This window comes from Alligator mississippiensis, chromosome 15, assembly GCF_030867095.1.
Source record: "Alligator mississippiensis isolate rAllMis1 chromosome 15, rAllMis1, whole genome shotgun sequence".
In the NCBI taxonomy this organism is placed as follows: Eukaryota; Metazoa; Chordata; order Crocodylia; family Alligatoridae; genus Alligator; species Alligator mississippiensis.
Window position 1 is genome coordinate 18,178,086 of NC_081838.1, and position 24,952 is coordinate 18,203,037.

General features: G+C 49.4%; 1 protein-coding gene across 1 annotated transcript in view; it reads right to left on the reverse strand.

Moving 5' to 3' along the window:
• The window catches only part of OTUD7B (OTU deubiquitinase 7B), a 59,630-nt gene extending 49,191 nt beyond the window's left edge, over window positions 1–10,439 (reverse strand). The window contains exon 1 of the mRNA XM_059718609.1: window positions 10,283–10,439. The gene's annotated coding sequence lies outside the window, so the exon portion shown is untranslated. The remainder of the gene's footprint in view (window positions 1–10,282) is intronic.
• Between the last annotated feature and the right edge of the window lie 14,513 nt (window positions 10,440–24,952).

Here is a 24,952-nt window from a genome sequence, read left to right on the forward strand (position 1 = left end):
CTCTAGGCACCGCCCGTTTCTCCGCTAGGCTCATCACTTGATCCTGTACCAAGTTTAAGTTGTGACAGTTCAAAATACTAGTAGCTAAAGCTAAGGCTTTCCCCCTGTTCTCCTCACTACAAATTATAGGCATAATACAATAAATTTAGCAGTACTTCAATACAGGCTTGATGTTCAAAACTTGGGATATGGCTATCAAAGCTGTAGTGTTCCCCATGCTTCAATGCAAAATTACGGTTATACCGAGGCATGCGTAGCTCTGAAGCATAAGCAGCTTGATCCCTGCACAAACAATACTGCAAACACTGAGAAAAGTGGAAGCCTTAGATCACACGAGGAACACCTACGTCTATCACTAAATTTAAATGCCTCCATTCATCTATCTAGACCGGGTATCTACCTGCGCAGAAGAGATGTCAACTTCAGCTGTAATCATATCCTGCCACAGCCATTTAAATGAGGAGCCGAGGCAATCAGCTCCGAACACAGACAGGTTTAGTAGCTGTTAATCTCTGAATAGGAGCTGAAAGACAATTTGTATGAATCAGATGTTCCTAAGTGCCATCTGCCTTCCGAGTTTATTAATCATACGGTCGTTCCCCAGATTCAAGTAGTCAGCTGTTTCAATTTGAGGTAAGAACCACCTGCAGGAATATAGGAAAGCACTAGAGTACATAAAAACTTTCTTTTTAGCCTACCTAGGTAAAGCCAAGGCATACAAGACAATCATCCTTCCATAGGTGTGCGCCACCAGTGCCTGGGAGAAGGGACAGGATTGTCTTTGGTAATAACCAGGCTCAAAAGCAACTCCCTTTGCATGAGAAAACATGCTTATCTGATTCCCGCATACCTACCTATAGTTAGGCATCTAAAAATAATACTGCAGGCACACTGAAATTAAAAGCAAACCCAGGAAGTGAAAAACCCCAGTGACTCAGCCACGATCATGGCAAAGTTAAATATAGCTGAATTCTCAAATGGTTAAAAGCCACAGTCTGGTCTTACAGGGCACAAGGGTGAGTGCCAGAATACCACAAAAATATACCACAATGCACTGTAACCAGGCCAGGCCTCAAGTAGACAAAATGCACTGGCTTAGCCAGACTGGAAAAGCCTTCTTGCATCAAGGTAAGAGTGCTGTTGCCACTTATGGTTCATACCAACTGGAACATTGTTATATCCATATAAAAAAGGATACAACTTCGTTATATCCATATATATTTTGCCAGCAGGACACCTATACTATGGCTTGAAGGTATCGAAAAGTTAGGCAAAGACATGATTGTATCTGCAACAGCTCCTAGTGTCGGGCACAAAGTGCTTTAAAGATACAAATCCCAACTTATTTGTCCTTCTTGATCCATTGGGAAAACGAGCCATTAATACTCGGCTTGCAATAGGAACTTGCTGCCATTGGGCGAACCCTACCAGCAAGCCAATCCTAACACAAACTGTGTGCAAACAGGTAAGTCTTTCATTAATGCACTATGAAAGTTCACAGTGAAGAGGAGCGTCTTTCTAAAGGATGGAGCAGAAGGCATGCATATAAATATCATCTGAAACAGAGCTAAACTGTGTCCTTTCCCGAGGCACTGAAGCTATGTTCTCTCTGTATGGGAGTGTGCATTTCAGAGTATGAACTGGACCGATCTGTCTGTGTCTTGCAGGTCTAAAGCAAAAAAAAGTGAGCTTTGGGGTCATTTATAAGGCACATTTCATGCCAGCCAAGCTTTCTGAAGGAGGGAGCTATTTCTGAAACCTTCAAAGCACCACCACAGAATTAAACTGTATATGCACATGAACATACACACCTCACCAGTAACCCTAGTGGTTTAAGACCATTTCAAGCTACCACTTGCATTTACCATTTATATGACAAAAGACATTTTAAAAATCTCAGTACTAATGAACTCACTGTGAGCAACAGCAAATGCAAATACAACTTTGCAAAGTCTCTGCTCTATAATATCTTAGGCTACAACAGGAAAATATATGCAAGAAAGGGAGAGAGAGAATTAAAAATGCAAACCATAGGATAAATGAACAAACATGTGAAGTTAAATACATTTGAGGCAATTGATTTTGCAGCTTCCAGAGTGTAATGAGCCAAGTATTACAGTGAAATAAGCATCTTGCCAGCACAAAACCCATGGAGCATTAGGAAGGACCTGGCAGTGCCTGCACCCAGCACACTAGTTCTGCAACCAAACACCTAAGAGTTTTCTCAGGCTCAGAATAGATGCTGTAAAGATGTAAAGAAAAATGAAGTGAGACCAAAACCCCTTAAGAATCTGAATTTCACTGGGTTAGAAAAAAGAAGGGACAGGGGGTAGTTTGTGGTTTTCCACAGCCCTGCCACAGTTAAACATGTACACATTGATCTTGAAGGCAGTCCTAGGCTGCTGGCCTTTGCAAAATCCCAAACAATATTTCCAAAGAAATGTTTCAAAAGGCTGGATCTAATAATGACATGCACCCTCCCCCAGATGAACTGAGTGACCTTCCCGGATAGCAGGAAGCACAGGTTAGGGGCAGAAGCAGGGGGCTGGAAGGCAGGCCATTAGGGTTATACTCCCTTTTCTGTTATAAATTTATAACCTTGAAGTCGCTTCATCTCTCTGTCCCTCAACCCCAACCCCGCTATAACAGCAGTGGTGCTACAAGGCTCCAAGTGTGAGCAAAGGGTTGGCTTGGCTTCAGACAGGAAGGGACTAAAATGCGAATGTACCTTTAAAGTAACGGAACATCAGCATCGGAGACAACTGCCACGCGTTAAGAGAGAGCATTGAATATTAACAAAAATTATTTTAATTCTGAAACGGGATCCTCCTGGCAGCTGCCCTGCGGCTTCACTGGCAACGCGCTCAGAGGAATCGATTGCACCAGTTAAGGAACAGAGCTGCAGGAGTGCAATATTTGTGTTCTCCATTATCACAATGTACAGTCACGGGGAAGGAATCGCCCTGGGGAGGTAACATGGCCCTGCCCTGCCCTGCGAAGTCCTTTCCCAGGGGAGCCTGTGCACGCTGCAGTGCTGTAGCCCAGCCCATCGGAGCCCTAAACCCCAAACCCTGCATTCGATCTGGACCTTACCTTAGTCGCTGAGCGGGATATTGAGGTTCCTTCCTCTTTCCACCCCCCCAATCACCTGGCCTCCACAGCCTTGCATCGCCAGCCTGCCGGAATGAAACATTCATGATGCAATCCCGAGGCAAGGCAGGAGAGACTTCAGTGTCTTTGCCAGTCGAACACCTGTGCTGAGTGAACCCTGCTTGTTACCTAATAAGCCTTATCAGAATAGCTAACAGCAGGGCAAGCCACTCGAGTGGCCTCCTTCCAAACAGAGCAGATCTAGAAGGAAATAAGTCTTTCCACGAGGCTCCCACCTTGTGCCACGATTTGCTCTGGTTGATAGGATCTCTCTGCCTTCCTAAACCATATTTACCTGTCTGATGCAGGACACTGGTTAAACTATTGCATGGAATTGAAAACAGCCAATGTGGAAAGCCAGGCTTAGCGGACATGAAGAGAATGAGCCTGAAGTGACCCAAAGCCTTTATTATATTTGCTGAGCTCTGCCAGTGTGCTCAAGTCTTAAAATGGTTTTCCCTAAGCAAGGACAAAATCCTGCAGTCAGAAAGTACCACGAAGCCATGAGGCATGAAACCAACCCTGCTCCTATTACCAAAACCCCATCAGTATCCATATTCCCAGCAAAGGCTGTGCCCCGAGACATACAAGCTGCATTATCTCCTCCAGTGAAGTTGCCAGACACTGGGGAAAAGGAAGGAAAAGAAAAAAAAAAAAGGTTTTTTTTGTTAACCACAGACAGTGACTCAAAAAAACATGTGCAATGTGAGACGCATAAGTAGCGTTGTGGCATTTTTGGCAGTCTTGCTTCAGCAAACAGCTTTGATCCCTTTTAAAACTGAAATTAGCTCCTGTTTATCTTTTTTTTGGTAAAAATTATTTTTAAAGTCACAGTCACCATAGCTAGCTTTTCCTCTCTCTTTGAACTGGAATGAAAAAATCTCACCTAATTTCAGACTAACAGCGTGAGAAATTTCAGAACAATCGGGCCCCAACAAGTCTCCAAGTCAAACCTCAAAACAATATGAAAAAGGGAAGTGGTCTCTGAACATGCACTGAGCTGAGTGACTGCCTCCGAGGTCCTGCCAGTCACCAGCACCCAGCAAACATCAGAGTATGACTTTACCCTTCAGTTTATTTTCTCATTCTGCTTCTGAAAAGGTTTGCATCTCTCGCATCAAGTTAGCCTTAGGACTCAAACCTCTTGAGGCAAAGTAATTGCTAAATAATAGAGAGTATTTAAGTTTCAACCTGTGCTGCATTATGTTAAAAATGAATTACGAGAGTGCAATGCTTAGTACTGCAAACAAAGCATAAGTGTTTAGTGACTAATTTTCAAGCTTTACTTCAGCAATGTACTTAGCACATTTCATACCCACAAAGTAGCATGGGCAAGATGAGCCCAAAGGGGTACCAGAACACTATACAAACTATAAATTGCTACCTCTGGGGTGACGGATGATAGCCAGTCACAACAGCACACGGGAACCACATCACTTAAGGGTGGAGGCACAACTGGCCCAGGGCACTCCCACCCCCTGGGGAAACTGCTGTCAGTTCTATGAAAAGCAGGCAGAATTTTGAACCATCCGGTTTCACCCTAAAGTCTTGCATACGATTGAGTTTCTAGTAACTCATAGGGCTGTCCTGGTAAGAGAACATTTACAGAATTACACCTTTTTTCAAATATGTTAGAGCATGATACAAAGAACACGCACACACACACTCACACACACACACTCTGTAAAAACATTGTGAACTACTTTTCATCCAAACCCCTCCAAAGGCAGCTTATGCAATTTTGGCTCTCATGTTCCCAAGCGCGGGCAAAGCTCTTCTCGTGGTCCAGATGTGCTCATACATTTGTACTCTGCTCCAGCCTTCAAACACACCACACAACCTGTGAATTATGCCTGATACAACTGAAATGCTGTTTCTTAATGGCATTTTAATTTCCATAATGCTCTGTAGCTGCCAAGTGTGTCGTGGTAGAATCTTTCTCCTGCTTTGGCCAACTGTGAGAGGCACTTACCTACCACACACACATACACACACCTCTCTCTACCTGGCTACCTGCATTGGAACAACTGCACCTGCTTAAATGAAGGCTTACGCTGGAAACCCTAGCGGCCCGGTTTTCAAAAGAGCTGAGCATTGACAGTTCCCACTGGCCTCCCCTGAGACTTACCAGCCCTCCGCACCTCTGCCAAACAGGCCATGAGAGATTTAACCAACCCATTAGGCACTGCCTCTCATATGCTCTGTATTTCTGATTCAGGAATCGTCCTGTTCAGAATGGATATTTTCATGCAGTTACCAGCCCTCTTAAAGAGTAATTGATGGCCAAACAGCTCAACCATAAAACTTTCAGACAGCCAGAGGGGGAAATAAAACACTTAAACAAATCTGTTCACTGGTCCAGCATTGCTTTTTATAGTACTGACCATCAAAACCACAATCCCGCTGTGTCACAGAGCTGAGATTAGACATTGTCTTTACATACAGCTCTGCTGTGATCCATTATTGAACCAGGAGACTCCGTATAAAAACAACATTTCAAACCTACACCAATTAAGGTCCTCCAAAGGTACCCAACTCCTATGGGTTTTGATCGGGTTGGGAGAAAAGCAGTGAAATACATCTAAGGATATGGAACCCTGTTCTGAGAACGGATTTGCAGATCTAAATATACACTGCTTGTTCATCCAAACTCAATGAACTATTCGCAAGTATTTTGCGTGCCGGGCCACACAGGGCGCAGGGCTGGCTGAGAAAATGCCCTCAGACTGGTAGGAAAGGAGTTTTTTTAGGATGGTCCAAGCAGGTACAATTAAGAACAAGTGGGATGAATGTAAGCAGAGGTAAAGTTAGGATTCAATATCTAGAAATCAGACTCTGATTTAGTCTTCCAAGGAAAGAAGACTGGACACAGCACTGGAAAATACACTCCAGAAACAAGCCTGCCACGGGCAGAGGGTGAACGAGATGGAATCTAACAGGTCTTCTCCGGCCCTGGTTTCTAAAAGAAGTGCTTGTCCGAGTCTCCCCAGCCCCCACGCTGGTGTCTCCTGTTGCAGTGAAGTTATAATCCTGTTTTCGCTGAATCCCAAGCATAGTAGGATGGCAATGATGGGGGGCTCGTAAGCACAGTCATCTGACTTCGTGGTTGAATCAGCTACAAGACAGTCCACAGAGAAGCACGCTCTTAAAGAGGTATGTGCATAACACAGCGAATCAAACACATCCCCAGCCAGCTTCCCCCAGCCTCAGGAGTAAAGAAATCTGGTAAACGTTAATAAGAAGTCTGAGTGTCTCCTTTTGTGAAATATTACGTACAAATCAGACAAAGGCAGGTCCACAAGGCAGATCTGCCATTCCCAGGCTGCACGTGGCCCCCAAGCTCCTGTTTTGGGCACTGCTCACCCCTTTGCTCTCTTGCTGCTGCCACCAGAGTCCGTGGCTCCACATCCCTCCTCCAGCTTCCGCTGTCTGCCCCCACCACTGCAGCATGGTCCTGGGGTTGAGGGTGCCAGTAGGCAGAGGACTTGGGGGACTTGGAGATCCCACACAACATTTACACCAGGGCAGGGCAGCAGGAGTCCCCTGTCATGCAGCAGGGAAGGAGGAGCCTTGTGTGGCACCCTGTCCAGGGGCTGTGCACTGTGTGGGGAGGGCTGTTAGCAAGGCATGGCACGGCACAGCATGCCACAGCACCCAGGGAGTGCATGTCACACACACTGTGCGGCTGGGGGGTCTGCAGCCCCAAGCCCCTCAAAAGCTGGACAGCCTTGACTGAGGATAAGGTCCCATTCTGCAGGGCAGTCCTGTCCTGCCAATATTTAACCCAGCCATGCCAGCTGATTTTTTTATACCTGGCTTTTAAAGCAGGAGCTTTAGTTGCATTGATACTGCCAAGCCAAATCCAGCTTGAAATTTAGGATTGGGGGGGGGATGTTGTTTTTTTGGGTTTTTTTAAGGGCTTTTACAAAGCTCAGAACCCAAAGGAACAGTCTCCAAGATATTTAACAAAGTCAGTCGCAGTGACAAATATTTCCAAGCTGAAGAGACAGCCAGCTGCAGTGCTGGCAACCCAAACATTGCAGTGCATTGTTATTTGCTGGGACATACGTGATCAGCACTATCCAAAGCACAACGGGAAGAGAATCAATGCACACCAGAAAGTCCGACTAGAAATCACGAGCAAGAGGAAGACTGATGTCCCCACTCACTCCCCCAAACTCAGCAAGGTACAAAGCAGCACACAGCATATTTAGATGCTAAAAATATTGATAGTTTCAGAGATAAAATGCTTAGGTGCTAGCATTTTAGGCAATTAGTTCTGCTTTCTCAAGCATCCAACTTAACCTGATGGTTTTCCTTTGCCTACCATTGGTTTTGCAAACCAGAAGTAGGAAAACATCTTTCCTTTGCACTGCAAGTCTGCAAGGGAAACACACTGGGGAACTAATAAGCACTTCCATAGTTCCTTTCACTTAAGCACACTCAGCACTCAATAGGCATGCAAGCATTGCCCCATTTCCCAGACAGGTAAGATGAGGCACAGCTCCTCCGATGCACAGCAATTCAGCAGGAGGAGAGCACAAATCCTGCTTTGCAGGTGTAGATAACACTGCTTCCCCCAACACCACACACCACACTTGTCCCGTTATTACATGCCAGGGTAACTCCCACTGCACGACATCAGTGCAAACACTTGGCCCCTGAAGCACAGGTTTGTCAAAGCTGCTCAAGAGCTGAACTTGGTGAGTCATGAGCCTGTTCACTCGCAGAACCCACTGCTCTGCGATGAGGTAACCTCCAATGAGCAAGATATGCAACTCCCTTCCTTCACTGGGTTAGGAGGTGAGGACTCTGGACTTGTTTTGAAGCTTGTATCGGTGCCTCATTGCAGGGCTTCAAGTCACCAAAGTGCCTTCATCTGCTCCCAATGCACAGGGCGCAGAGCAAAGGAAAGCCCTGCTCCCTTGCACTCAGCAGCAGGACCAGAATCTCTCTTGCATCAGATGCCATATTCAGAAGAGCAGGCATGAGACACGCCATAGCCTTCCAACCAACCCAGCAAGACTGTGCAGTTCCTTCCCATTTAACCACAAAGCCCTGAAATAACTGCACATGGATTTCCAGTTTGTTAACAATAATCCTACTCGGATTAGGAGTAGGTGCTTCAGATGAAAATAAATTGGTACTACTGACAAACATTCCCATAGCACAACGGGCAGGCAGGCTGCCAGCAGAAACTAGTAGCATCATTGTCCTGGCTATTTACCTTATGATAAACCAGTCCACCCAACCTGCCCCTGCTGTCTTTACCTTCATCCCCTCCTGGCCACACTGGTATGCTCTTATCTTTTTTTGGTTTAAAGCTCTGTGGGCCAGCGCTGCAAGTGCAATGGGGAGCCATCTGATGGGGCTTGAGGGTGCTGTGGTAGTTCAGATCATTGCTTTCCATAAAAATGATGATATAAGAAGGGGGTTTCTTCCTTCCCAATTTCTCCCTCTCTTTGTACATTAGATTTTTTGCCTTGTAGTTAATTTCTACAGGGTCCTAAGTCACCAAAACAGCTGGTTTGGCCTGGACATAATGGTAAGCACAAAGCCAAAATAAATCAGTTATGTTAACAGATTTAATCCTGCAAGATGCAAAGCAGCCATATCTTCTGTGCCAGGCTGGGGGCTGGGAGTGCTGAGGCCTCAGTGCTCTTGATCAAACTTGAAGAACAAAGGGAAAAGCCTTTGGCACAGGATTATATGACTTCTGGGGGCCACTCTGGGATAAACTCAGCAAAAGCAGACCCCCAATGCCCACTCATGGCCCTAGTGACTTTGCCCTATCTGCTCAGGGAAATGTCCTAGTAAGACAGGGACCTCATGGAGCTAGTTCAGATCAGCCGTGGGACTTCAGGCACAGGAGCTTTGCAATCATGAACGTCAGTCTGGGACATCACACGTGCTTGGCGGACAATTTCGAAACGCTGCTGTTCAAAGCAAGCCCAGCAATGGAGTCTAAACATGAACATTTTAGGGATCTTCCCTTATACCAAGATCTTCATAAGCAGTATCTGAAAGGTATTAACTGAATTTGCTAGAAGCTCATGACTGATCTATTTAGGTCATGCAACATCTCTTATTATAATCATTAGGGAAAATAAAGAAGCTGGAGCGCACGCATCTTTTCTACCTCAGGCCTGAGCACCTCTAGACAGGACCTCCCCTGCATCTTGGCATGCAAGACACCCAGCACGCTGCTGGTACCAGTAAGTAATATCTGATCTACTGTATGAACGAAAGGCTGAGACACAGCTTGCCTCCCTGCCAGAGCAGAACTGAGCCCACAGCTGAAGGCATGCCAGGCAGTAAACTGTTACTACGCTGTAGTTGTCAAAAAACAGGAGCGGAGCAGAGAGGGGAAAAGCATCAGGACTAAACACCGATCTTCTTGTTTGGTTCAAGAGAGGAACCAGCGACGAGAAGAGAGCAGACGGCGCACGCCTGGGAAGGGGCAGCAGGGAGAGTGCGAGTCTCTCCCATCCCAGGGGCAGCACACCACCGGGGGCGGTATCCCGGGAACCGAATGGAGACTGTGGGGCCTCATCCAGCATCGGGCTGCTGAAGTTTCTGTAACTCGGGCGCTCCTGGGGCTGTCAGCAATCGAGCGCCCCGGGCCCATGGTACAGGAGGCTCCTCCAGCGCCCGCTCCCCAGGCGACAGACACCAGCACCGCCGAAACGGCGCAGCTTCCCCTGCCCGGGACAGCTCGTGCCCTTTCCATCCCTGTCCGAGAAAGTCCGTCTGCAACCGGCATCTCCTTGCCCCCCCACCAGCACAGACACAAGTGCGCTCGCGGCACCCCTCCTCCCCACAGCCAGCGCCACAGGGGCTCTGGGGCAGATGGACGACCCCCAGCTCAGAAGTGGGTCCCAGATGGGGGGGAGGGGGGGACACACAACACCCCAGGGGGGAGCCGGGACAGGCCCAAGAGACACCGAGGGAGGGGGCTGACTTGGCTTGGGGCACTTGGGGGAGGATGGGGAACTGGGAGGAGGGTGCTATAAAGGGGTGGGGGAGGGATGCTATGGTGGGTGTTGGGGAGCGGTGCCATGAGGGGGGTGGGGGCGCTATGGAGGGGTGCTGGGTGGGGGAGGGGTGCTGGGAGGGGGCGGGGCGGCGTTACCCTGGGCGCTGGGCACGGCAGGGCCGGGCCGGGCCGGGCCGGGGGCCGCGGGACGGGCCGCCTGCTCCGCCGCTCGCGCTGCCTGCGGCCGGGCGGGGTGCTCCGCTCACCAGCCTCCGCCGCCCGGAACCCCGCGGCCGCCGCGGTTCTGCCCGGACCCGTTTGGCGGGGACACGCGGCCGGGCCGGGCCCCGCCCCCCAGCCCCATTGCGCTTGCGCGGCTGGCCCGTGACGTTGCCGCCGGGGGCGTGGCTGGGCCGGGCTGCCACGTGCGCGCCCGCGGGGCGGAGCTTCCGAAGACGGCCCCCCCGAGCCCCCAGCTCCGGCTGGCGTCAGGCGTCCCGGAGCGCGGCGCTCGAGGTGTCGTCGGTAGCTGCTGCCCCGCTGAGACACCCCCCCCCCCCCCCCCCCCCCCCGCGCCGCTGGCGCACGAGGACAGGCGGAGGTGTTATGGGACCCGACCCTCCCAAGCTGGTCTTCATCCGCCAAGGTTGCCATTGCCCGGGGATGCGAGTCTCCGGGGAGATCAGTGAGAGGGCATTGGTTAAAATGAATATTATATGTTGAATCTGATCTATACAGAAGTCCAGTAGGTTTTTAAAATTTGCCCTCTTGATGTAAAATCTGTGCGCTGTAATCCGTAACAGATACACACGTAAGCACACGGGCATATCCACGTTGTGTATTGTGGGCACGGTGGCAACCTCCCAGAATAGGTTCAACCAGAGTTGGCAACCCCAGGCACCGTTGGTGGAGGGCAGGGGTCCCGCAGAGCCCTCGCACCTGGGCTGCGGTGCTACTCACCGGGGTCGGAGTGGCTACCTGCTGCATGAAGCGTGGGCTGCATCGGCCCCGCACGCTGGATCCAGCAAGCGAGCCCAGTCTGCAGCCCCGATCCAACCCGACGCAATGCCTCTGGTCTAGGGAGCGCAGGTCGGGGTTGGACGGCCCCTTCCAGCCCTGCGTCCCGATGCTTCTGTGAAATTAAAGTTCGTTGCTGCAACCAAACAAGGCCCGTCGTGGAATTTTCCTGTGCTGGCCACCACCCCAGCAAACCCGTTCTTCTCCCAGTCCCAGCCTTTCCCTGGCCAAGGAGGCCGTTTGAATGTTTTCTTTGCTCCAAAACGATCTGGGGATTTATTTTCTTAAAGCCGCCACACTGTTTTCCGTTTATTTCCCTAATGCAGAAGCGGCTCAGCAGATTTCGCACCTGCTCATACGTAAATATTGCCATTGGGTTGGAATCCAGCTGGAAAATTTCAGCTCAGGAGAGGCTGCCCGGTCCGATGGCTACAGAGCTGTGCTGAGAATTTGGGAGATCAGAAGGTTGTTCTCAGCTCTGCAACCCACGTCCCATGCCAGCTCGTGTGAACTGATGTGTGTCTCAGCTGTCTGGTGCTGAGGCTGGGAGAACATTGCCTTTCTGCCCCTAGGTTGTAATCTGTTGCAGTGTGTCCACGCAGCACCCAGGACACTGAAAAACCCGCAGCATCCTTATAGGCTCGGCAGTGCTATGCTGGCTAGCACTATGGAAGAAAGAGACTTGGGGGTCATCATTGACCACAAGATGAACATGAGCCTGCAATGCGATGCTGCGGCTAGTAAAGCAACCAAAGCGCTGACTTGCATCCATAGATGCTTCTCAAGCAAATCCCGGGACGTCATTCTCCCCTTGTACTCGGCCTCGGTGAGGCCGCAGCTGGAGTACTGCGTCCAGTTTTGGGCTTCACAATTCAAAAAGGATGTGGAGAAGCTTGAGGGAGTCCAGAGAAGAGCCATGCGCATGATCAGAGCTCAGGGAAGCAGACCCTACGATGACAGGCTGAGGGCCCTGGGGCTCTTTAGCCTGGAAAAGCGCAGGCTCAGGGGTGATCTGATGGCCACCTACAAGTTTATCAGGGGTGACCACCAGTATCTGGGGGAACGTTTGTTCACCAGAGTGCCCCAAGGGATGACGACTAGGTCGAATGGTCATAAACTACTACAAGATCGTTTCAGGCTGGACATAAGGAAGAATTTCTTTACTGTTCAAGCCCCCAAGGTCTGGAACAGCCTGCCACCGGAGGTGGTTCAAGCGCCTTCATTGAACACCTTCAAGAGCAAACTGGATGCTTATCTTGCTGGGATCCTATGACCCCAGCTGACTTCCTGCCCTTTGGGCTGGGGGCTGGACTTGATGATCTTCCGAGGTCCCTTCCAGCCCTAATGTCTATGAAATGAAATCTATGATGTCCCAGGCTTGGTGGTGGCTTCTTGGTGAACGTGGGTGTTTGCTGTCCTTTGGAGCTGGTCACTGGATGCCTGGGTGGCTGTCTCTACCCACTGCCATGTGTACAGCATGCCATCCACCCCATCACAGCAGCTCCCTGCATCGCGCAGACCCTGCAAGGTCCCTGCTAGGACCACTGAGTCTCTGATGCATGGGAGCAGAAGGAGGATGGAGCTGCAGAGAGGGCTCTTGAGCCAACATCTGTGGGGAGGGAGGAGAGGCCACATGAGACAGAACATGAGATCCATGGGGGTGAGATCCTGCCCCTCCTGACATCCCAGGGCCGGTTCAGGCCCCAAGGCAGGACCACTGGGAAGCTGCTGGAGTTCAGCTCACCCTACAGCAGGATCCTCCAGAAGGGGGTAGCTACTTGGATCCCATGTCCTTGCTGCAAACCCCTATAAAACAAAGCAGGGAAAGGGGAACTAGGTGAGGAGGGAGGGTGTCTTGCAGTGACAGCCTTGGTCTGGGTTACCAGGAAGTGCAGGGGGCAGAGGAGCAGGGAGCAACATGCTGCTGGCTGCCCCGTGCCCAGGCACGGGAAGGGCTGGGGCGAGCTGTACAGGCCAAGTGTTTTGCATTCTCTCTGGCGTAGGCTGCCAGCACCCACAGGCCAGGCATGCTAAGCGTGCACCCGATCAGCTGCCATTCATTCCCTCTCCAGAGGTAGAGGTTTCCAAAGCCACCACAACAATGGAGTGGTCCCATGGGCCTCCGGGCTGCTCTGAGGCCAGAATTGGGCCCACAAGGCTGGTAGTCAACTAGGGCCCTGGTGTGAGGTGCAGAGAGCTCACATGCTGGGGTGGCAGAGGCTGCAGAGAGCGGCTGGACTGTAGCTACATCTGCCTGCCCCTCATCTCTGAAGTCCAGTGCATAATGCACTGCAGCCAAGGTATTCTCCCTGCTACAGACCGAGGCCTTAGGGTGGGCCTGGAGGCAGCGGGGCTGACTCCATCACTCTGTAGACTGTCCTCAGCAGAGCAAAATGTGGCTGTTCCCATTGAGTAGCATTTTGCACCCGCTTTGTGTTGGCACAAAGGGCTTCCCAAGATGCAGGGGGTTGGGCAAATTCAGGACACCCAGGTTCTCTCCCTGACTCTGGGAGTCTTCACACCCATCACAATGTCTCATGGTTGGAAGCAAGGACAAAATCTCAGGACTCCTGGGTTCTCTTCCTGCCTGGGCCAGCAGCTTGCTGCATAACCTGTGTAAGCCACTTTCTCTTTGTGCCTTGGTTTCCCCTTTTGGAAATGTGTGGAGAGCTGTGTCAAGTGCCAGGTTTAGAATACCTGGCTTTGCACTCTCTGAGACCTACTCCTGAGCTTCACCTGAGCAGAGCAGGGCCCCCTTCTCACTGGTAGCACATGCAGCTCCTTGCACGCTGGTCAGACTCTGGTCCCATAGAGGCTGGTATAGTATAAATGAGAGCAACTCAGCTGATTCTCCTTGGGCAGGATTGTTGTTTACATGTGGCCGAAGTGGAAACGGGACGTAGAAAGGAAAATCCCATCACAGAAGTGGCTGCATCTCGGCAGAGGTCTCTGTGTGCAAGCCCAAGGCTGGGGCCAGGGGGAATTATATCCAGACATGATAAATGAGCCAGGCACACAGGAGATGGAAGTCACAGTCCCTGTCCCTCTGCCCCCTGCACGAGTGATGGTGTCACACTGGCTCCTGGACAGGTCCAGCCCATCCTGGGGACACATCAGACAGTTGCTAAATTACTGCTGGATCAGGGTTCCACAGACACATGGGCAGTTACCCCAGAGCCTGCTTGCTTTGCAGCCAGCGTCTGCCTCCTTTTAACTCAGGGCAAGTCTGTTCATTTCCCTGTGCCCTGCATCAAATTTTGCGTGGGACATGGAATGCTCTCTGCGCCCCCAGCCCTGTCTCTCCCCGGCAGGCTTTGCTCCGTGCACTGGCTGGGGTATCTGTTGCACTCAGAGGTGCTGATGCTCTCCGGCAAACATCCACTCCAGTAGGAGCAGCACAGGCCTCACCATGTGCACAGTTCAGCTGACCGGGGCTGTGAATCGAGGGCTTTGTTCTTCCCCAGCCGCCTCCTGTTGTTTATCTCCCGCACAAAGGGATTGTTTATCGTGTCGGAGGCACCGAAAAGTCCAGCAAAGAATGAGAAGTCTGTGCCCTGCAGCCTGGCCCCCTCGAGATGGGGGGGAGGGGGGTGTCACAAATGTGTTTTCCCTGCAATGTTTGTGCAGAGGGGAGATCTTTCCCAATGCCTGTGACAGCCCCAAGGCTGCGTGTGCTGTGTTATTCCCCCTCCTCTTAGGGTGCATTTTGTGCTGCTTTCCAACATCCCAGAGGGTTTGCACATCTGGAGGGGAGTAGGGGCTTCCTCCTTACCTTCTGTCACCTCATTCCCCAAGCCCTTTTCATTGAGGGGTTGCTGGGTCCTGACACTGCAAAGCAGCCACCTCTGGGCCAAAACCCAGCTGCTGCTCAGCAGCATGCTCATCGCCCACCCATGAGGAAATCCCTCCTGGGCTCTGGCATACAAGCTGCTCTGGTGTTCAGGGCCAGAGTGATGGGAAGGAGCCTCAGACACACCGGGCCCCAGCGTCGATGTCTGAGCCCAGGCTCATGACCAGGCAGGATCCATCCCCACCAGACAGGATCAGCATTCGGTACTCTTTGTGCTAGCGTGAAAGACTGCACCTGGAGCCTCCATTTACCAAGCGGCTATGAGTGCAGCTCTCTCCATACCCTTCCTGCAGGGATGTGTGGATGGCTCAACACAGGCTATAGCTACCCCCACATGGGCTGAGATGCTGGACTCTCACCTTGCCCGCATCCCCTTCCGTTGGCTGTTGGGGGGACTCTGGGTTTATAGCATTGGCCATTCAAATCAAGGGCTCAGTCACATTCTGCACAGCCAGGGGCTGGCGGGCTGGAACCCCCTCACCAGCTTGTGACTAGTGGGAACGATGATGAGAGGAGGTGCAGGGCAGCAGGTGATCAGAGCTCCCTGGAACCTGAATAACGCCATTCCCTTGCGAGTCTGATTCAGCTTATCCTGGCTGCTGCGAGTGGGACAGCAAATCCCAACTCAGCTGGGCATCAAGGCACCTTCATGCCTACGAGGTCCCCAAAAATGCTGTGAAGCTGCCTAGTTTGCTTTCAAACCCCAACCCTCTCTTTTTGCCCATAAAATCCCCTGGACTGTGATTGGGAAGCTGTGATATAACTCCCAGGTTGAGCTATGTCACTGGATGTTCCTTATGCTCCCCTCTCTGCCTGTCTGTACCTCCTGTCGAATCTACTTAGACCAGCGGCACTCAACCTTTTTATTTCATAGATTTCATAGACATTAGGGCTGGAAGGGACCCCGGAAGATCATCGAGTCCAGCCCCCTGCCCGAAGGGCAGGAAGTCAGCTGGGGTCATAGGATCCCAAGCATCCAATTTACTCTTAAAGGTGTTCAATGTAGGTGCTTGATCCACCTCCAGTGGCAGGCTGTTCCAGACCTTGGGGGCTCGGACAGTAAAGAAATTCTTCCTTATGTCCAGCCTGAAATGATCTTGCAGTAATTTATAACTGTTCGACCTCGTCATCCCTTGGGGCTCTCTGGTGAACAAATGTTCCCCCAGATACTGATGGTCACCCCTGATAAACTTATAGATGGCCATCAGATCACCCCTGAGCCTGCGCTTTTCCAGGCTAAAGAGCCTCATAGGTCTCAACCTGTTGTTGTAATGTCTATTTTCCTGACCTCTGATCATGCACGTGGCTCTCCTCTGCACTCTCTCAAGCTTCTCCACATCCTTTTTGAATTGTGGGGCCCAAAACTGGACGCAGTACTCCAGCTGTGGCCTCACCAAGGCTGAGTACAAGGGGAGAATGACATCCTGGGATTTGCTTGAGAAGCATCTATGGATGCAAGCCAGCATTTTGGTCACTTTACTAGCCGCAGCATTGCATTGCAGGCTCATGTTCATCTTGTGGTTAATGATGACCCCCAAGTCTCTTACTCTGTAGTGCTAACCAGCGTAGCACTGCCGAGCCTATAAGCATGCTGCAGGTTTTTCCTCCCAAGGTGGAGAGCCTTATATTTTTCAGTGTTAAACACCATCAGGTTCTTGTTCGCCCATTTGCTGAGCTTGTCCAGGTCAGCCTGGATCACCCTCCTGTCCTCAGGTGTGGATGTTTTACCCCAAAGTTTGGTGTCATCGGCAAACTTGGCCAGCCCGCTTCTGACTCCAGTGTCCACATCATTAATGAAGATGTTGAACAGTATGGGTCCAGGGACAGAGCCTTGGGGGACCCCACTGGTCACAGGGCACCATGATGATTGGCTTTCGTCAATCACCACCCTCTGGGTCCGACCACGGAGCCAATTCCCCAGCCAGCAGATCGTGGTGGACCCAAGGCCACAATTGGCCAGTTTTGCCAAGAGGTGATCATGGGATACCAGATTGAAGGCTTTTTTGAAGTCAAGATATATGACATCAATCTCTTTTCCCTTGTCCAGGTGATAGGTCATCTGGTCGTGAAAGGAAATGAGATTGGTCAAGCAAGATCTACCCGCAACACACCCGTGCTGGCTATCCCTCAGGATGTTGGCGTTGACCAGTCCATTAAGGATGGCCTCTTTAATAAACTTTTCTAAGATCTTCCCCAGGATAGAAGTCAGGCTGATGGGCCTATAATTTGCTGGATCTACTTTCCTCTCTTTCTTGAAGATAGGCACCACATTGGCTTTCTTCCAGTCTTCGGGCACTACACCAGAGCACCAGGAGTTCTCAAAGATCTGTGCCAGAGGCTGGGCTATGATGCTTGCCAGCTCCTTGAGTACCCTGGGGTGTAGATTGTCAGGGCCGGCTAACTTGAAGGTGTCCAGCCTCTCAAGGAGCTCCTTCACGAGGTCAGCATTGATGGATGGCAAGGGATGTCCCTCACTCGGACCTCCCTGTCCCATAGCGGGCGTGGGCTTTAGACTTAAGACTGCCCTTGGAAAATGCCAGCTCTTAATTTTCACTTATTTGACTATGGAAACATACCAGAGCAATGCTTCTTTTGCAGAGAACTCAGAGAGCCCACAGCAGGGCAGGGCACCTATGGATGCCTTTTTGCAATTTCTGGGTTTAACTTGTGAATCCAGTTCACACACCTAACATTGCTACCATGGTGTGGCACCCTTGAAAGGATCTCAAGGGTGCCACTGCGCCCTGGATGAAAATTGCTGGTTTAAACTGCAAGCCCCTTGGAGCAGAGACTGCCTCTTTAGGTGTTTCTAGCATGCAGGCGCATGGTCCACAACAGGACGACAGAGCAATACAAATGCAATCTATAAGAATGTATTTCCCGGGCACCAGGAAATCACCTCTCACTGATTACAGGCTGCTCAGAATTCATATGCCACAAACAGCCTTGTCTGTATTTCACCTACTCCATGTGGCTGCTGTTGTCCTCAGCGCTGCTGTTCCAGCCCAGCAAATTCACGCTCCCAAGTGTCACCCCTGATTTCACCCGGCGTTTGAAAACTTGTGATCCTGTCACTGCAATTCCAGGCCTCCCTTGAAGCAGCCTTGTCCTGGGATCCTGGTAGACATGTAGCAATCACAACCATTCCCATCAGCGGAGGCTACAGGCTTTTAAAACACCTCTTAGCACTTTTGGTAGCTTGGTAGAAGCTGGGCCTGTGGGTGAACTGCAGGGTGCAGGGAGATATTTTTAGGAAGGCAGAACATACAGGAGGTGCAGGGCTAATCAGGCAGCTCCACCGAGCTGGGGTGGGTGTGGGCTGAGAGCTGAGCCTCCCCCATAAAGCTGGCACCTTGCCCCTGGGGGCAGTGCTCTGTCTTCCTCTGGTGATGCCTCAGCTTGAGGTGCCTGCTACAGCCTCCAGGTCTTTCAGTTCAAACCCTGAGATGTAGCCGTCTCCCTGGTTCAAGCCCTAAGTCTGACTGATGCTAAAGGGGGAGTGGTTCTACTTACTTTACAGTACAGCAGATGCCACCTCAGTGAGTGGACAGCATTGCTCATCGCAGAAGTTTAGGGCTGGTGAGATCATTGGGTCCAGCCCCCCTGCTCGTGGCAGCAAAGGCTGCTGGGGTCAAATAACCCCAGCAAGGTGTGCGTCCAGTCTCCTTTCGAAGATTTCCAGGTTTGTTGCACCAGGAGCTCTGCTGCCGCCACTGCTGGCAATAGGAAGAGTGGCAAATAGTACTGTAACCAGAAGGTTTCAGCGGAGGTGCAGCTTAGGGAGTGACACTGAAACAGCACTATCTCTCCAGGATGGAGTGTACATTACACTCAGGCCCTTTTATGCCATCCTGACAGAATAAAGGGGCATTAAAGTGGGTAAAAACAGGCCTCCAAGCCTGCCCCTGATAGGGGCCTCCCTGGAGCAGATGCAAAGGCCATGAGCCCTGATCCCAACCCCAATGAAAGGGGAAAGTCAAGGACATGCCAGAGCATGCTGTACCGTGACCCTTGGCTGGAAGTCAGCGGGCACAGAGCAGTGACTAGAGCCACCTCAGTGCTAACTGGTTTCTGGGGCCACTTTGTATACAGGTTAGCATGAGTGTCTCAGGCCCAGCTTCACCACCAGTCCCTGCCCCCAGCCCAGAGCCGGGAATGACACCCTTGCTCTTGGCCCCGTGAGCAGGATCTGAAGCCAAGTGTTCAGGAAAGGGTCAGCAGAGCCAAGGCTCCATATATACGTCCCCTGCACAACAGCCAGGCAGGGGGCCGACATGAAAGTTTGTTGAAAGCACAATGGCATCTTTGACGGCTGACACTGTGGTTCTTCGTGGGGCTGAATGGTGTGATTCTCAGCGCACTGTGTGGTGCCATCAGTCAGTCGAGGCCAGATCCTGATGTCATGTTAAGCTGGGGTGACCCCGCTGCTGGGACGGAGTTTTGCTCCCTGGCCGCTGCGCTGAGCTGGCCTCGAGTGTGCTCAGGGATGGCATTTTCAGGCAGATGAAAGCTTTCGGGAACTTCCTGGTTGGAAACGTCTCAGGCACCGCTGCGTGAGCTGCTCTTCAATTGCCAAACAAATAATAATGCTTTGCACTTCTAAAGGACCTTTCATGTGAGGGTCCCAGAGCACTTCCCTGATGGTGATGGATTAACCCATGCCGAGCTCCCAAGAAAATGCTATTAGAGCCGTTTTACTGCTGCAGGAGTAGACCTGCAATGCCAAGAAGTGAAGTGACTTGCCTGTGTTCATAGGATGAGTGAGTGGCAGGGCTGAGACGTACCTGCAGGTCCATGTGGGTCCATCTCACTTAAGAACTATTATTCAAAGTGGAGCGGGCACATAATATACAGCACTGCTATGCAGTAAACCACAGGGATTCAGGGTTGTTACCCCATAAAAACAGCACGGTGATTTTACTATCTGGGAAAGTCTCTAGGAGGAATGGGCTGTGTGCCCACTCCCCTAGTTGGTTTTAACCCAGAGTAGCTGTCTGCTCAGTGCAAACTGCTTTCCCTGCCAGGTGCTATAATAGCCCATACTCTAGAAGACTCCGTTCTGTCTCTGCTCCTTGTTATGGAATAAAATTGGGGCAGGCAACCCTTTCAAACAGTGGAGAGTAACTAGACACCAGGGCAATTTTCGTCACGTGTACAAGCGCCCATGTGTACCAATCCCTGCTCCCCAGCAGTTTCATTCTGGGGCAGAAACTTAGTGCAAACCAGCTGCCCCACCGTGCCCTCTAATGTCACCTCCTGTGGACATCTCCCTGAGGGGGTCACGTGTCTGCTTTTTGCCATGTAATAATTTTAATATGGAATTAAATCTGAGATAAATGACAATTGTGCTGTGTGTTCACATGCTAAAAGAAAGCCTTTGCTGCCTTGCAGTGGAGTCAGTAAGAAGACAGCTTCTGTTGGCACAGCATCCAGAACATTGATCACGTTCTGGGACGTGACGGTTACAAAGCACTGTAGGTGTGTAGATGCCCTGTAGATGGTGCCAAAAAGAATAAAGCACAGCAGATCAAGATGAAATAACTGCTGCACTTTACATCAAGGATAATAAGGGAGGGGAAGGATAAAGATGGATCCCTTGGGAGACTAATGAATATGCCTGAGGGACAATTTGGTCTATTTCTATAAGGGAGGAATAACATTTGTAAGCCAACCTGAATAAATGAGGCAGGGGAATGATGTTCAGTGAGGAGATTGACTTGGAGAGGAGATAGGCCCTTGAGAAAACAAGGGACATAGTGCAAGAATACACGTAATGGAAGTACCACGATAAAATCAAACTTGGTGGAACAATTAGCCACGGTAAAACTGAAAACATGTCGGAGGTGGTCTAACTTGCCATGATAAATCGAAACCTACCACGATAAAAAAAGTCAACGCATATGTCCTCACGCAATTAATCTAGCAAAACAGAAGTTTTTGGTGCTGTTTTGTAACACGTATCTGAACAGTACACATCATATACAAGAGCCCATAGACAGCAGTCAGCATCATTCTTTGCTTGTACCAGTGGGTTGAGTTTTTCAGGTGGCTTAAGGGGAATTTTCAATACCCAGTGGCCATTAATATTAACAAGGAGCAAGACATAGTGCAAGAATACACGTAATGGAAGTATCACGATAAAATTAAACTTGGTGGAACAATTAGCCATGGTAAAACTAAAAACATGTCGGAGGTGGTCGAACCGGAATCTCAGCCTCAGCTCTTTCCCTCCCATTTTTTTTAATTGCATTTCACCTTGTAGCTGAATTCTCACTGTTTCCAAGACTCTCTGTAAACACGCTCTGCTTGATGACACAGTTCTGCATCTGGAGATTTTTCATTTTCTTTGAAGACTCAGGTATTGCCTGAGAAGCAGAAGTATTAGATCCAACGGACCAATCTTCTGAACAGTCAGGACAGCTGTTACAGTACTTGGTGTTTCTGTCCTGGTCCTATCCAGAACAGACTGACCCCACAGTGCACAGGAGCCATTATAGTAGGTTACATCAGCTCTACTAAGGGAGATTAAGGTGCAGGTCCTGAGTCAATACTATGACTAGGGGGAGATCACATGGATTTGTTAGGGGACATTAGGATAAATAAGAAGAGTGCAATAAAGAGGATAAGGGATTGGAGTAAAAGGGGATAAAGAAAGAGGAACAGATGGCCTGCGTGCCAGGATACGAAAGGAGGTGAAGCAAGACATTTGTTAGGGTAGGGCTGCTATTGTCAGCGCTTTGTATAGAAATTATTTCCCTACTGCAGAGAAAAATATTGCCAGGAAGCACAGGGATTTGGAGCATGAAACCTTTTCAGATTAACTTAGAAAATTGACCAGTTGGCTCTGGACTGATTTGTGAAGGAGATTTTTAAAGGCTGCCACTCACAGGAAGGGGCTGGAGTTAGTGAAAGAGCTTTTCTTGCCTTAAAACCTGTTTGACTTTTTCCAAGTCGCTGGTGGAATAGCTAATTAACACAACACAATCGACATGGCTCTGCCGTTTCCAAAGGGCATTTGATGAGGGTCTGGACAGAAAAAGACCTTTTGTTTGTTTGTTTCCTCTCTGCAAAAAGGGAAAGAACAATATGATTATGAAAAAATAATGAAGGCGAGCAGATAATTGTCTGTAATGAGGTGTGCTTTTTTTCCTAGGCAAGTGACCAATAGGAATCTACGAGACTCACTTACTGTAGGTCTGATCAATAACTATGTAGACTATCCCACAGGCAATTAAATCCAGCTGTTTGTATTTACTAATGGTAGATAATTGGGTAGAAGAAAAGGCATGCATCCCCATGCTATGCTAATAGATTCGCCTAGAAGAGGAAAACAGTGGGTTACATGGCAGCTTACTCGGGGCTTGTAAGATCAATACAAATTAAAGTAGGACTTTTGGGCAGTGAAACACTCCAAAGATGAACTAAGATCCAATTTCTACTTTATTAAGCAGGGCACTTGCTGTTACACTTTTAAAGACTTTTAAAGCATCTGGAAATCCTGCTTGTGCAAACAGTCATGCAGTAGCAGTGCAAGAAAGGGCAAAAAACGTGGCGTGTACAAATGCCCTTAGTGTTTTTAAAAGGTAGATTTCAAAGCATAATAGATAGCCCCAATTAGCTAATGAATAGCCTAATAGATAAGGTACTAGCCTCTTAAGTCAGGGATTGTGGGTTCAAGTCCTACCTGGGGTGAAGATGTGTGTTTTGAAGGATCATATCTGTGTGAGTCCAGCAGAAAAAATAATGCAGCAGGGAAATGTACCAACATGGATTATTTGTAGTAGGTAGATCATGCTTGACCAATCTGGTTTCACCTAATGACAGGGTCTACTCCTGTTTAGATGCAGGAGTAGAGGTGGATGTAATTTTCTTGGACTTTAGCAAGGCCTTCGATACGGTATCTCATCCTATTCTCATAAATAAATTTAGAGGCTGTGACATAGATGTTTACATGGTCAGTGGGTGGCAAATTGGCTTAGCGGTCACACCCAGGGAGTGGTAGTAGATGGGTTGGTATTGACCTGGAAGGACGTGAGTAGTGGGGTCCCGCAGGGTTCGGTCCTTGGACCTGTACTCTTCAATATCTTCATCAGCGACTTGGATGTGGGTGTGAAGTGTATTCTGTCCAATTTTGCGAACAATACTAAATTCAGAATGATTGCAGGCAGACCTGGACAGGTTAGAAAAGTGAGCAGCACACAATACAATGCAGTACAAAAAGGGCAAGTGCAGAGTGATGCACCTACGGCACAAAAATATCCAGCACGCTTACTGGCTGGGAAGTGACCTTCTCAGCAGCACAGAAGTGGAAAGCGATTTCGGCATCATAGTGGACTCCAAGATGAGCATGAGTTGTCAGTGTGACGAAATCATCAGCAAAGCTAACTGCACTTTATCATGCATCAGCAGATGCATGACAAATAGATCCAAGGAGGTGATGCTTCCCCTCTATGCAGCATTGGTCAGACCACAGTTGGAGTACTGCATCCAATTTTGGGCGCTGCACTTCAAGGAAGTTGATAGACTCAACAGGGTCCAGAGGAGGGCCACTTGTATGGTTAGGGGCTTACAGGACAAGCCCTATGAGGAGAGACTGAGGGACCTGGACCTCTTCAGCATCCACAAGAGAAGGCTGAGAGGTGATCTTGTGGCCATCTACAAATTCATTAGGGGGACACAGCAAGGGATTGGAAATGCTCTGTTCACCAAGGCGCCTCTTGTGGTAACAAGGAACAATGGTCACAAACTGACAGAGAGCAGATTTAAGCTAGATATCAGGAAAAACTTCTTAAAGTAAAGGTGGCCAAAATTTGCAATGGGTTCCCAAGGGAGGTGGGGGGGTCTTCAAGAGAAGGCTGGATAGGCATCTGGCGGGGGTTATCTGACCCCAGCGCTCTTTCCTGCCTAGGCAAGGGGTCAGACTCAGTGATCTGTTGAGGTCCTTTCTGACCCTAGCATCTATGAATCTATGAATCATATTACAGAAGAGGTCAGTGTCTTTATTCCCCTTTTATTGATGGAGAAACTGAGGCATAGAGAAAGGGCATGACTTAGATAAGTCACCCAACGGGAATAGAGGCCAGGTCCCCTAACTTTTAGTTCAGGATTATATCCACTAAACAACACTGCTTCAGTCCGACATGTAAATATTTTAGATAGCAAGCTAAGGAACATGATCCTGCTAACAAGTCATTATTCTCTAAAGGAAAAAAATATCACACAAATGCTGACATACAGGCATCAGTGTTTCTACAGAACTACTTTATTTTCAAAGTTTTACTTGAGTAACAGCTCTTTTCTGTTAGCAACTGTAAACAACCTGATAATACTACCAGTGATTTAGTGCAACACTGGAGGTAGTTAGCTTGTTAACCTCCTACTTATAGAATAGAAAAAATAATTTTGTGGAGCTACCGAAGACATTCACTGATAGGTCAAGATATGGACCTGGGCAAAACTCCAGAGTTGTATCTGCTCACACCAGGCATGAATTTGGCCTGTTTTGTCAAACCTGGCAGTAGAAGGAATCCGATAATATTATTTGATGACAAGCAGAGATCTTGTCATCTATAGAGAGATCTATAGATTTTGCATCCTGTCAGGCATGACACTCTGATGATATGCAGGGACAGGCAGTAATGAGATAAGGTACACAGGAGAAAATCCAAGATTTCTTTGTCAGAAGACAGTGTTGCTTTTGAAAACCCATTCTCTATTTTTTTTCTTACAGAGATGATTGATCCTTGGTCTGATAGCAGTGCTTTCTGTGTGCCGTTCCAGAAAGCACAGTAGCCTGACAGGGTTCACACGTCTGTGTGGCATGATCATACTCAGGTCTGATTCTGCAGTCCTTCCCATGCAATGCTGTCATTGATTTCCAAAGACACTTTGCACTTGAAACAATGACAGGATGTACAGGATGATCTCCTCCTATGACTTGTTAATGATCATGTGGTTTG